General features: G+C 46.2%; 1 long non-coding RNA gene across 1 annotated transcript; it reads right to left on the bottom strand.

Moving 5' to 3' along the window:
- Positions 1 to 1,648: 1,648 nt before the first annotated feature.
- LOC123069524 (uncharacterized) lies at positions 1,649 to 10,089 on the bottom strand. Its single transcript, XR_006432602.1, has 8 exons — positions 9,709 to 10,089; positions 9,579 to 9,638; positions 9,134 to 9,435; positions 8,992 to 9,042; positions 7,082 to 7,216; positions 6,916 to 7,011; positions 2,812 to 2,843; positions 1,649 to 1,903 (listed from the first exon to the last, which is right to left on the bottom strand). It is a non-coding gene; the product is annotated as an uncharacterized lncRNA (long non-coding RNA).
- Positions 10,090 to 14,135: the final 4,046 nt, after the last annotated feature.

Here is a 14,135-nt window from a genome sequence, read left to right as displayed (position 1 = left end):
CCATTGAATCGCTGCATGTAGAAAAGTAGCATGCAACCAGATGTAGGCAATAACTACCTAGCGTTGTACATGTGTGTAGTTGGTTGCATGCAAAAGCAGAGCGGGCAACCGTCTGCTGTGATGCTTTGGAATTCACAAGTGCCTACCAATAGTATTCTTCCTTGGTCTTTGTGTTTTGGTCGATAGGCCCAATAAACCCGGACGGAGGGAGTATATGGGAAGTCTCTCCGCGCAAATGTATGGAAAATACTACGGGATCTGCTAGATGCTCTAAGAGACTACTCCCTCCGTTTCTAAATATTTGTCTTTCTAGAGATTTCAACAAGTGACTACATACAGGGCAAAATGAGTGAATCTACACTCTAAAATAAGACTACATACATCCGTATGTTGTGTCCATTTGAAATGCCTAGAAAGACAAATATTTCAAAACGGAGATAGTAGAAAGCAAATGTATGGGAAGTCTCCGCGCGCAAATGTATGGAAAATACTACTAGTAGAAAACATGCAAGTGTGGCTGGCTGTCCATGCGTCCTAGACCTGGTGAACTAGAAGTAGCACCTTTTCATGAGACCGGAGAGCTAGTACAGCAGGACCCAAAGGCTGTACCCTGCATGCATGCGTCCAATGACTAGCCTGCATGCATACAATTCTCTCCCCTGCCTGCATGCAGCTGGTTTGGCCAATCTTCTCGCGAGCCAGCAGCGCAAATTAGGGACCGCCAAGTGCAGTGCGTGCTGGCTAGCGTTCTCAGCAACGCCAAGATGTTTGGCGTTTCTGACCGCCACTAAGGCCAGCTAGGCCTGACGGTGGGCCAGACCACAAACGCCAAAGCCCATGGCGTTTAACTCTGGGGCAGAAACGTCAAAGCTCATGGCGTTTCTAGAGATGCGGATCGGCTTGGCGTTTCCAGCAACGCGAGCTTTCTCGGCGTTTCGGTGTGGCCCAGAAACGCCACGGGGTGTGACCTTTCTAAAAAGGTCAGATTGTGAGAAAAAAAATCATGCAGAGTTCACTTTGTGACAAAGTTTGCTGAAGAGGTCAGAACAGTGATTTTGTCCAAGAGTAAGACAGTCAGAAACATGCCGAGAACGCAAATCTGAAGGAAAATCAAACGACAGAACACAACCTTTATAATGAGACCGGAGAAGATTAAGATCCAACCTACGTTCCTTGTCGCTGAATGCAGCAACAAATGGGAACCAACAATCCCCTAGCACAAAAGGCAAGGACACCCAGATGAAGAAACGATAACAGAAGCGCATAAAATAAACAAACATCAGACCAGCAAAAGATCCCTACTCTTTCTTTTTCGATAGCCAAACTCGTCAACGGTGGAACATACTCCCTCCGTCTTGAAATACTTGTCGGAGAAATGGATAAAAGTCGATGTATGTAGAACTAAATTACGTCTAGGTATATCCATTTCTTCGACAAGTATCTCCGGACGGAGGGAGTACATGATAAGATCTAAGACAAGGTTAAGGACGGTGGCGACGGCCACGTGCTATTCGCCACAGCACGCATATACACGAAAGGGACTGTACAATAATATGTTCGCAAGCAAAGGAACAACAAAAACATATGCATATCAGACCATAGAAACAACATAGATTAAATAAGGGAAAGTAAATATCTGACACAACTATAAACAATTCATCATTTATTTCATGGCATCGCCGGTTATACAATAGCTAGGCACCAAATACAGATACAACCCAAGGAATAAAACAAACAAATGCACGAGCAATGAAGGAAACTAAAAGCTACACGTCAAGGCCCCTAACTGCGAACAGAGAAGCCACAGCTGACAGTGTAATACACACACACATATCCTACCTGGCAATAGTCGTGAGTCAACAAAGCTGGCAACAGAACGGACTCGGGAAGTCGAAGACAAGGCCTGTAGAATCAAACCAACAATCGGATCAAACACCAGAAACACGGAACTAACCAAAACTGTACAGAGCATAAATTCCAGGTAAACATTCATAGAAGCTTCATTCTATAACAGAGTCTAGAAAAAAAAACATAACCACAAGAGCATACCAAACACGAGCAGAAGATACATTTTACAATGCACTATAAGGGAACAAAACCTAGGCAAACATCAAAGGAAGATCCATTTCAAAACTGAACATAAAAAAGGTAAATCTGATTGCAAGAGCATGAGCTCCACAACCTCCCAGGCACCTGCAACCAAGAAGCACAAAATCCTGAATAGGCTACACAACACTGCTCCTGATTGTCCGGCAGCAGCAGCAGGAAGCACAGGTTCATTACATCACACTTAACCTGTTGCTAATCTTTCACCAGATCACTCCACTCATCCAAAAGCAGCAATTAAAAGACCTCGTAACTAACCTGTTAGCTAATCTTTCACCAGATCAATTGACTCATTCAAGAGTAGCAAATAAAATCCTCACACTAACCATCAAGAGCACAAATGGTTGCCAGTGTCTCACCTAGTCCACCAGCACACAGCAACATAAACATGAACTCTGAAAAGCATATCCAGAGCTTGGCAAATCACCAAGCCCAAGCCATTTGGAAAAAGACATCCAAACCACCCCAATGCTCACAGCTTAGAAAGCAGACACATACTTTCTCTCAAAAAACATCAGACCCACAGTAAGGCAGCAAAGCATGCTGCAGTTCATCATCTAACTACGCATGACCTCAAGAACCTAACCAGACCTAAGCTTCTCCTTGACAAAAGACATGTATTTTGTGGGGAAAAATCGCGTTAAAGAGGTATTGGACGAAGGAACATATACACACCCACAGCAAGACATGTGGAAAGCAGCATACCTGACAATGGCAGAGTCAACAGAACAGGCAGCCTGCAAAAAAGAAACAACAGCAGGATCAAACATCAGAAACACAAAACTGAACCTGAACTAAACTAAATGGCAACTATTGCCTAGAGTTGAGTTGAACTGAATGCCAAAATGCTCCAGAACCATGCTTGCTTACACCCTCACTTGAGTTAGAGCACATGCATGGTTTCCAAAAAACAAAAGTATTTCACCACAACCCAGAAAAAAATATCAGCTGGAACCGTCCCCTATAAATAAAAATAGAAGTACAATTTTCTAAACAGAAAATATGATCTCTAGATTTGTAAACTAACTGAATGAGCGAATTTTTATGACTTAATGGTAGTTCCAGTACACCTACAAGTTCCAGTTTGCACCGCCCAAGCAGCGTATTCAACTATCTATGACAAAAGGAGGCCACCACCATAGCTTGTACAGATATTGTAGTTATACGAAAACATCAATCCATCTTGTTATGAAAGTACACCCCTTGTGAATCAGGCCACTTCAAAATGGTGTCCATAATTTGAATCAAAAAGTTAATTTTAGGCCACTAAAGACCAAGGTATAAAATTTCCATGAGAAGTAATTTTTATTTGGTTCATGTGAGAAGTAATAATCAGCAATAACACTTGACATGAGCTACGCTAGTCAGGTAAGATTAGTCATCCTAATCCAATTTCCCACTTAGGCCTTTAAATTATTTATGTCAAGGGTAGCATGTTCAGCTGCCTCGTATTTTTCTTCCTCTTAGCTTGATATAAGTTGGCGCTTTTCCATCACCAGAGAACACTAAAAATGAATGCAATTGCATGATCACATAGAAGTATAATTAAGTAGCAGCAGCATATACCATATATAATAAATTAATAATGCAAAGCACAGCCAAACAACCATTCGATGTTGATTACAATCAAAGGTGCAACAAAGGTCAAAGAAAAATGTTAATCTGACAGAAGAGTGAAAGCATCACTAATCCTGCAAGAAAACTAAATATTAGAAAGAAAATATTCTCTATAAAAAATAGAAAGAACAGGTCACCTACAGCTCATACAAAATTAGCAACATCCAGAGACAATTCAATTATACTGCAAACTAAATATTTGCACCGACCAAATAACTGCATAAAAATCTGAAAGAAAACAAACCTACAACCTCATGGATCTTCCATTGGGGAAAACTACAAATGCATCTAAACATACACTTAGGGCTTGATAGTAGTAATGAGGCTATGGAGAACAGTCAGGGCTTGATAGTAGTAATGAGGCTATGGCAAACAGTCTGTTTTTTTATGGACGAAGAGATCCACATCTGGACCTAAACATCACCCAAGTATAAGCAGCAAGTAATTCACTATTTTCCCAATGCATGGGAAGATAATCTAGTCTATTTGCAGAGCAAACACACAAGGAAGAGTGAGCATAGAAGAGTCACCATTATAAAACTCTGTAATGCTGAAAAATGTATGTACAACTCTCACTGTTTTACAGTGAGACGAAATATAATTACATTTAACACTGTATGCATATTTCCTTCTGAAAAAACCTGGTATATCACCATTCCATTCACCAAATATAGCAACCCTAGATAGAAACACGCCTTGCAATATAGCTTGAACACTAAAATACATGCTTCATGACATAGCTGGTGATCAGAGGAATGTGCTAGAAAAAACTTCATGTGTTTACCCACAGAGCATGGAGAAATTTACAATATGCACTCTCTATCCACCTACAGAAGCATCAAAGAACACATCACCAGAACCAGCATGGTTTAGCCTTTACTCTAAACCAACACTAATAAATTCGCATCCTGTACAGACCAAAACAAAAATAATTTATAACCAAAAAGCAAGACAAACAAAAACGTGTGCCTCCCATATTCATGACCATCAAAGGAATAAACACATCCATACAACCGAGAACTATACAAAAATACAGAAAGCCTGGATTAAACCTCCTCTCACAAAACCAAAGATAGAGCCTGACCACCCGGCACAACACACACTAATAAGATGCAAGAACACTATATGCAGACAACTGCTCCCACCCAAAGTCCCACACTGATCTGCCAAACACACCAACCAAAGAAACAAAACTTTTCTTGCACAGAGAAAAGGACACATGTACCCAACAAAACAAACAAGGCAACAAAATCCCCTACAAATCTAGCTAGACTCAGCATCTTCTGGACAGCAGCAAACAAGATCCCTTTTGCAGAAGCCAAATCGAGCCAAAGACAAATCTATCTCTCTCCTGGATACATAAAAGGGACTTTTACATTTGTGTCTCTAACTCGAACCCACTACTCAGATTTACCCCTAAATTTGAAGCATGCTCAAATTTGCTCCTCTGCCCGTTAAGTGACCTATCTCTCACACACTTACATGCGGGCCCCAATAAAAAGAAAAGGAGAACTCGATATAGGGCCAACATGTCATTGTCTTATTATTATTATCTAAAATATAGGGCCCACATGTCATTGTTCTATTATTTTCTGAAAATGTTATTTGCTGAATTGTTTGAGGGGTGAACCCACTGGTCAGCTTCTGTAAAACGGGTGTTAATTAAGAACTAATTAAACACGCCGGCGACCGCGCACAGAGACACAATGGCGACGTATGGGAGGATGCCGGAGCAGTCGAGTGGCTGCAAGAGCAGGCTTGCGAGGATGCGGGAGAGAAGCTTCAGTGGCATGAGGTGGCCGGAGAATGTGGGGTGATCGGGAGGACGGGCAGCAGCGAGGTTGAGCGGCGGCGATGGGCGGCGCTCGCTGATAGAGGGGCTAGGGGGAGCAGGGATAATCAGGAGTGCGCCAGGATGTTCAGGAGGTGATTTCGGAGCTGAAGAACCCGAGGCAAGTCGGCGGTGTTCATGGGTGGAGGAGATCGGGCAGCGGCGACGTGACACCGGTGCCAGGGAAGACTAGGAAGGATCCGTCACTACGAGGCGCTTCAATCCAATTAATCGCACAGGAAAACAAATCAGAGAGCGGTGGGGCTACCGGACATGTTATTGGGGCTTTGCGCTGTCATTCGCCGCGCGTGCGCGAGTCAACGCCGACGATTGGTTGCTTATGCCGTTCTCTGGCGCGAGAGAGACAGAGGGCGGCTAAGTGCAGCGAGCTGGCAGCGGAGCATGCGAGCTGGTGGCGGAGCGTGGCGAGCTAGGGAAGCGGCAGCGCGAGGACTGGGCCGCTGCATACGGTTCGCCGGAGGTCAGAGAGACGTGAGGTCGTGAGAGAAAGAGAGATATTTTTTTTTCTTTTGTTTTATTTTTTTGTTATATCACCAAAGAACTAGCTATGGACAGGGGTGCGTGGAAGCTTGCTATCCATGTGCCAGAGCCATGAGTTGGTCACGAGATCTTATGGGTTTCACCTCTAGCCTACCCCAACTTGTTTGGGACTAAAGGCTTTGTTGTTGTTGTTGTTGTTGTTGTTTGTTTGTTTGTTTTATTTTTTTGTTAGGGCCCACGTGTAAGTTAGAGAGAGGTGGGAGAGAGTTTTTTTCATTTTCTTTTTTTGGGCCCACATGTAAGTGATACAGAAGAGAGGTGAGACCGTGAGAGAGACTTTTTTAGTCACAGGGCCCAGCCGTAAGGAGGGGCAAAATTGTCCAGGAAACGTCCGATAGACGGTCAAAGGCCTTTGACCGGACGGAAACGGCACATAAGGGCATTTCTATAAGGTCACCTAACAGCATAGGGGTAAATTTGAGCATGCTTCGTAATTAGGGGCAAATCTGAGTAGTGGGTTCGAGTTAGGGACACAAATGTAAAAGTTCCTACATAAAAAAGGAAGGCACCTAGCAGATTAAGGAAGGTAACAAAAACCTCCTACGAATCTAGGCAGATCCAAGCACCTATTTGACAGGAACAAACCAAAAAACACTTCCCAGGAACTTAGCCAAGGCACCCAACAAACTAAAGGACAACAGAGAATTTCTCTGTATGAGTCCATCTAGATCCTAGCATCTGCATAAACCTAGGCACACATGAACACCTTGACGGCAAGGTAGAGCACCATTTAGCATGAATTGTGCACGAATAATTAAGCAATTAAGCAAGACAAAAACCTAAGTGAAGAAGAAACTCACCCAGTAGGAACATCAATGGCGCAGCCGCTGAAAGAAGAACGCTAGCATAGTCCAGGCACAATTCCACATGAGGAAGAATCGACGGCAGCAACAGACCTGCGATGCAATCCCATGTAAGCCGACCCAAGAATCAGAGCTAACAAAAAAATATCTACCAGAAGAGTACCTCAACCAGAGTCATGACGACCGTAAGCCATCGCCACCCGATTCCTCCCGAAATGGGAACTGCACTGACCTATGTACAGGACAGGAACAAGCTCTGCCTCGCAATCATGGTAATCAACTGTGTGACATCTGACACCTGCGGAAAAACCTGCTTATAGACTGCATGACCCTACCATTTTCTAAAAAGACACCAGAAGACCGACAACATAAACAGTGCAATGTGACTTTTCGCACTAGGTGTTCGACAGATTTCGCAAGGATTCAGGCTATTTATTTTTGAAACTTTGTACTATTCTATCATAAGGCCTTTTTTGCTTTAAAGCCAGGAGTTAAAGATTCTAAAAACACACAAAACAGCAAAACGAAAAACATGATCAATAGCTCACAGGAAGAACCCACTGCATTCTGCATTTCTAAAAGGAATGAAGGAGTATCAGCTCATTGCAAAAACTAATGTATTTTCCAGTACGTGAAATGTATGATCCAAACAAATTGCAGGACCATCAACTCATTGCAAGTGCCCTACAGTGAAACGCTTTGTCTACGAAGCCGTGGCAATCACATCACACGATGAATGTCAGAAGAGCTACTACATTCCAGCATCACTACAAAATTGTTCAGCCATTGGTCGCAAGGCTTTCAGTAGTTCTACAGCTGCTGCGTTTTCTGAATCTGTATCTATCCAAGGAAGAGGAACGTATGAACAATTGAACTGTCGGGACTCCCGCTCTGATCTTTCTCTACTGTGCATCGACATCCAGGTATCGCAGCGCACCGCAGGCTGAATTAGCAGAAATTATGAGCAAGTTAGGCGGCAGACCAATAATCAATAACAAGAACAAGAAGAAAAACCTGAAACAATATAATGTGCAAGGAACTAAAGATTTTATACACTATTGTAAGGAACTACCTGAATTTTATTCACACGTTAGAAACTTAGCATCTTCTCTGCAAAGGTGAAATGAGATGACAGACTTGATTTGGCTTCCGTAATTTCTAGGGAAAACTTTGTTTTTGCCACTCTAGCTTTTGCCCACTTTACTCATGCCACTCTAGAATTTGACATCTCACTTTTGCCACTCCTAACTTTTGATTGCCACTCTTAGATTTTGACAATGTATCACAATTGCCACTCCGAAAATTTTGCTTTTGCCACGGAATGGCAATTGTGATAATTGTTAGAAGTTGAGAGTGGCAAAAGTGATATGTCAAATTCTAGAGTGGCATAAGCAAAGTGGGCAAAAGTTGGCAAAAACAAAGTTTTCCCTAATTTCTACTGGCAGCAGATGTTACAAAATGGATAAATTAAATTATATATGAATCCAGGACATAAATGTGCAAGTAGCTTGATAAATCCACATGGCAACAGTTTCAGACAACTCCCAAGTCCGAACAAAACATACCATAATGTCCTTCAAGCACGGCTAGATTAGCACTCCACTAAAGGAAGACTCCAAATATCATGTTCATGCAGAAAAATAGTATGTACACCAAATATCATGTACACGCGCGTGATTTCCAGAAAGGTGAATGGGGTTTTCACAAAAGTGCCAGGGCGAGCGGTTGGGCCACGACGCGGCCAGCATGGCGCCAATTGTCAGGTTATGATTGGCTGTGGACTACATCTGTCGGCGCAGTGCAAGTTTGTGGATGGCTTCATCACCTTTTGCACGTTTGTGGACTAAAGCATCACCTACCTTGCAAGTTTATGGGTCTCTAGAGCTCTTGCCTCCTCATAAAACATAGGGAATCTATCACATAAGGGTTTATTTCCAGAGATAATGTATTTTCACAATCTAGCAGGATAATGTGAATAGTGATCTAGAACGTCTTATATTTGTTGACAGAGGGAGAAATCCATAAAGATAGTTTTAACAGAGGCAATATATCTGAAATGGTGCCTGCACTGACCTTACACATTGCAGAGGCGCTTTGTGGTGTCAGCGATCATGGTGCTAGACTCTGATAAGACAAGGAAGCAAGTACTTATAATGAAGAAAAATCCACAAGAAAATAAAAGGGGAAAATAATTATTGGGTGGGCAAGAACGGACATGTAACATGAAGCGGATGCTGGTCGCCACGATAAAACCGGAGATAACAAGCATCGTGGTAAATGCAAGTATATATTCGCCGTCAACTGCTCCAAACAATGCTGTTAAGTGATCCCACACTCCAGCCACGACCAGGACCGACATGGAGTAGAAAGCAAAAACAAAACCAAAGTATGAGCTAAATCCAAGATTCCCCTGGCCCCGCTGCATTTGCTCCAGCGTATGGCCGATGCCGGTGGCGATATGGTCGCGCCGCAGCGCTGCGTTGGCCTCTTCTACAGTCGAAAACCTATGGTAGCCAGCTGCATCAAAGTGAATCATGATCATATCAACAGATATTTCCTACATTTTTGGGGACATCCAGCAGGAGCAACGGGGAAACAGTTGGAAACGTAAGGTAGCCTGAGAAATCAGCAGTCCGCAAAAAAAAAGCACGAATCCTTACCGGCTAGAACAGGAAGCAGCAAACAAACTGCTACGATAATCCTCCAGTTCCTCATCACTGCTGATTATTTAGCAGAATAGGGTTAGCACTTAGCACCGGGACCATCTAGGATTTAAGGGCAAATCAATACCTCGATGTGGAGGGGGGGGCAGGGGGAGGGAGGAGGCGGAGGAGGAGGCGCCGGCGGCGGTGGAGGCGGAGGAGGAGGCGCCGGCGGCGGAGGAGGCGGAGGAGGCGGCGGAGGCGGCGGAGCCTGGAGGAAATCTCCTGGTGGTGCTCCAACTCGGCGTTCGGCGATGGACGCCGCCTGCGTCGACGCTGCTCTTCCTCCCTCTCTCTTTCTCTCTAGCTCTCTCCCTCTCGTAAAATGCTCGATTTCACTGCTCGATTCGCCTTTTGTGGGCGTCATTTCCACCGGCCAACGCGACGGCGCGGCGAGGAGCTCGAGCGCAGCGCTCACTCCCGCAGGGGTTTGGGGAGGCTTTCGGTTCCGACGAAGAAACAGAGTGGCTTTATGATTCGTGCTGCTTCTCAGGGTGGCAATGGACCAGGTTGACCCACCGGGTCGTTGGCCAAAAGCAATGACTCTATTTTTTTTTTTTTTTTTTTGAACAAAAGACGGGTCCAGAAGGACCCTGATGCTGCATTAACACTGAACATGAAGTACACAGCATTTTACAGACGGACCCAGAACTAACTGCAAATAACACACTGGTCCCTGTCTTTTACAAAGAGGACCCCAATAACCAGATAAGAAAAGCAATCGGGTCCTTGACATCTTCTGCACGGCCGTAACTTCGCCGTCGCCGGGGACATTGCCACTTGGGACAACTAAGCTTCCATGGCACCACGCCATAGACTCCGTGCAGAAGATGAGCTGCCTCCCTTTAGGCATCTTGGCCGGGAGGAAGAAGTAGAAAGGCCGCCCTTCGGCCAGCATGTACGATGACGTGATGGAGCCGGCCGGCCGCCGAACGCCGTAGCTGGCGCCAAGGCCACTCCCAAACAGCCACCGGATAAGAGCACTGACCCGATCTGGTTCTCCATCTCTTCTACTCTTCGTCTTCACCACCACGGCGACGCCACGAGCTAGAGAAGTAGCGGAGAGCCTCCAGAACAGGGGACCAGACGAGCTTATTGGTGGATGAGCCAGCAGCACGCCCCTCGGCAGCGACTGGCCGCCAGCCAGCCTTGCCTGAGACGCAGCCACCGTGAGCCACCAGCCGCTGCTCGTACGCGGCGGCGGCGCTCTCCACATCGGCATACAGCCATACGCCACATGGGCACTACTCGACCTCAACCTATACCTAGACTCTATATACATAGGACAACGCCATGCACCTCTCCCGTCTCCCAAAAACAATGACTCTAAAGCATCTCCAACGGGCGCCAAAGGCGCGGCGCGCTAAAAATTGATTTGCGGCACGCGCATCGTTAGATTTGGCGCGTCGCGCAGCGCTTGCTCCAGCAGTAGCGTCAAAATGCAGCGTGCGCAGTGGCGGAGACGGGGGACCAGCAAGGGCCCTGGCCCCCTAACATCTCATATTTGCTGCTAATCATCTATTCCCTCCGTTTCTAAATATTTGTCTTTCTAGAGATTTTAATAAGTGACTACATACGGAGCAAAATGAGTGAATCTACACTCTAAAATATGTCTACATACATCCGTATGTTGAGTACATTTGAAATGCCTAGAAAGACAATTATTTCGGAACGGAGGGAGTAATGAATAGTGCACAATTATGAGTATTTTGCTGCTAAAAATCTACTTTCCAGTGATTTGGCCCTGCCCAATCTGTTCTAACAGCCCTCGGCCCTCCTGATACTTTTTTCCTGGCTCCGCCACTGACGTGCGCGAGCAGCGGCACACACATTTATTCTCATTTTGGACATAAATTTCACACATCAACACAAATACATGGTATATATCGAATCATAAACATCATTCCAACCAAGTTCGTGCCCAAAAATTCATGCCCACAAGTTCAAATTCATGTCCACAACATAATTAAACCAAGTTCAACATGCAAACCAAGTTTATGATGACACAAACGAAAGGCACAAGAATCAAGCCTCGTCCTCGTCTTCGTCTTCATCCTCTTCCTTCGATTCATCCGACTCCTCCGAAGACGATTCTTCCCCCTCCTTCTCTTCATTGTTGCGCGTCGTATCCTCATCACGTGAAGCTCGGAAGGTGTTGCCAAGATCTTCAACGGCATCTTCATGCGAAGGTGGCACACCGGCGCCCGGAAGTGCACCCATGCCTCCAATGAGAGACGCAAAACTCATGCCACCCATGCCACCCATGCCGTCCAAGCCGCCCGAAGGTGCTCCAGAGCCACCCATGCCTTCATGGTCTCCATGGTAGCTCCAAAGCCACCCATGCCTCTCATGGTCTCCATGGTAGCTCCAAAGCCACCCATGGCACCAATGCCACCCATGGCACCAAGGCCACCGCCACCCATGCCGCCACTGCCATCCATGCCACCAAGGCTACCGCCACCCATTGTGCGAATAATGGCTCTTTTTTGGATCAAGACTTCTTCACGGGCAAGGTTGACATACTCCTTTTGCGCATCATTGAACAAAGATGTGTCCAAGAAGAACAAGTGCTTCTCCCATTCCAACAACTTAGCTCGCTCCTCCATGCCCACCTTCCTCTCCTCCAATGCCACTTTCCTCTCCTCGGCGGCCACCCTCCTCTCCTCGGCCGCCAACCTCCTCTCCTCGGCCGCGGCATCTTGGTTCCTTGCCATTTTCCTCACCTCGTTGGCTTCTCTTCTTGCGTTGACAATTGCTTCCATAGCATTTTTGATCTCATCATCTTCTTTCCTCTTCTTCTTTTCTTTTGCGTCTTTCTTCGTGCCATCCGGTCGTTTTGGCTTCAAGTATGAAACCGAGTTTGGGGTGGGGCTTCTCTTGCCATCTTCACTTGATGCATCATCCTCATCGTCATCTTCCAAATCAATTGTTCTTGCGTTTTTGTGCTCAAATCCAAATCATCAATATCCTCACGCTTCTTCCATTTCTCATCATCCTTCAATACTTCATAGCAATGAGGCAAGGTAAATGGCCTTCCTTTCTTGATCTTCCCCTTCTTGGTCCTCTTCTCCTCTCCTTTGAACAAGTTTTGTGCAATGTTCAACTACATGAAAAAAAACAAGTTAGCACAAGAAGCACCAACAACAAGCATGATGTGAACATGAGGAATGATGAAACCACACTTACCCTATCATCATCATTGGTGCCACTTGGGTTCAACTTGTCAACCGCTTTTTGTGCGGCCGACGATTGTTGACAATCCCTATTGATGGTCGACCACTGGGAGCGAAGTGATCGTGCGGAGCGGTCAATTCCACTCATGTTGCGAAGATCAAAGTGTTCTTTCATTCAGAGACAATAAGCATCTCTACTTTGATCACCTTCAACGGATAGATCCCTTGACACTTGCAACCAAGTATTGCATAGTAAGATGTCTTCGGCGTTGGTGTAATTGCCTGCTCTTCCTTTCGGTGCGTCGACAATGCCCTCACCATCCTCGTCCACCTCGAACTCATGGTCTTCAAAATGCATGTCATTGGTTTGATACCAATGCGAATTGTTCGAGCCAACACCCATAGTTGACATGTATGCATCATCATTCACACTACAAAGTATATAGAACAATGCAATAAGCTATCTATATGTATGCATTCAAAAAATAAAGAAGGAAAAAAAGTTCGGGAATTTTTTTACCTTTGGGGCATATCGTCGAACACATGGTGCGCGTTGGCTGCCGGCTCAACAAGTGAGCTCGCCGGCGCTTCGGTAGCCGCCGCGCTCATCACACGCCCTACAAGCTTCTTCCTCGGTGCCTTCAAGGTGTCAGAGCCGTCCACCGCCTTGTTCTTCTTCGTGGATGTCTTGGCCTTCTTCGGTCGTGCCGCATTTGGGAGCTTCGAGGGGGGTGCACGTGGCTTCATCACGGCGGGCGCCGGCACGACGCCACCAGCCGCCGAGGTCATCTGCGGCGGCATGAAGAGGCCGCACGCGAGGCCGATGCTCGGAGGAGCTCCAACGGAGGCGTGGCCAACGCTCCCAACGCTAGGGTTTGCGGCGGTGGCGCTGGAGGGTTCGCGACTGTAGGATGGGGTGAGGGGGGTGCCGGCGCGTGCGTCCATCGGGTCAGCTCACCGGCGCCGGCGCGTGAGGGGCGAAGGTGGCGCAGGGGAGAGAGTGTGGCGCGAGCGCTCGTGTGTGCCGTGCGCGGAAGCGGGCACCCCAAATACGCAACGTGCGATAGCGATTCGGACCGCACACCCAACTCTATATGACACCCGCGCGGTTATTGCGCGCACGCTAAAATGGGTAAATTTGCGGTGCAGTGCTTATTTAGCGCGCCTGTTGGGGATGCTCTAAGAGCAACCCAGTCGCCGAACCCAAACAGTCGTGTCCGTTCGCCTTCAAACAGACGAAAACATTGGTCCAACGCGCATCGTAAACAGATCAATGTTCATATTTTGTCCGCGCGCGATCCATTTCAGACCCAAATTTAGGTCGGGTTTGCACCGACGTGAA

This window comes from Triticum aestivum, chromosome 3B (genome assembly GCF_018294505.1).
Source record: "Triticum aestivum cultivar Chinese Spring chromosome 3B, IWGSC CS RefSeq v2.1, whole genome shotgun sequence".
NCBI lineage: Eukaryota > Viridiplantae > Streptophyta > Magnoliopsida > Poales > Poaceae > Triticum > Triticum aestivum.
Note: the sequence above shows the minus strand (reverse complement) of the source record. Positions and strands in the feature narration are given on the sequence as shown.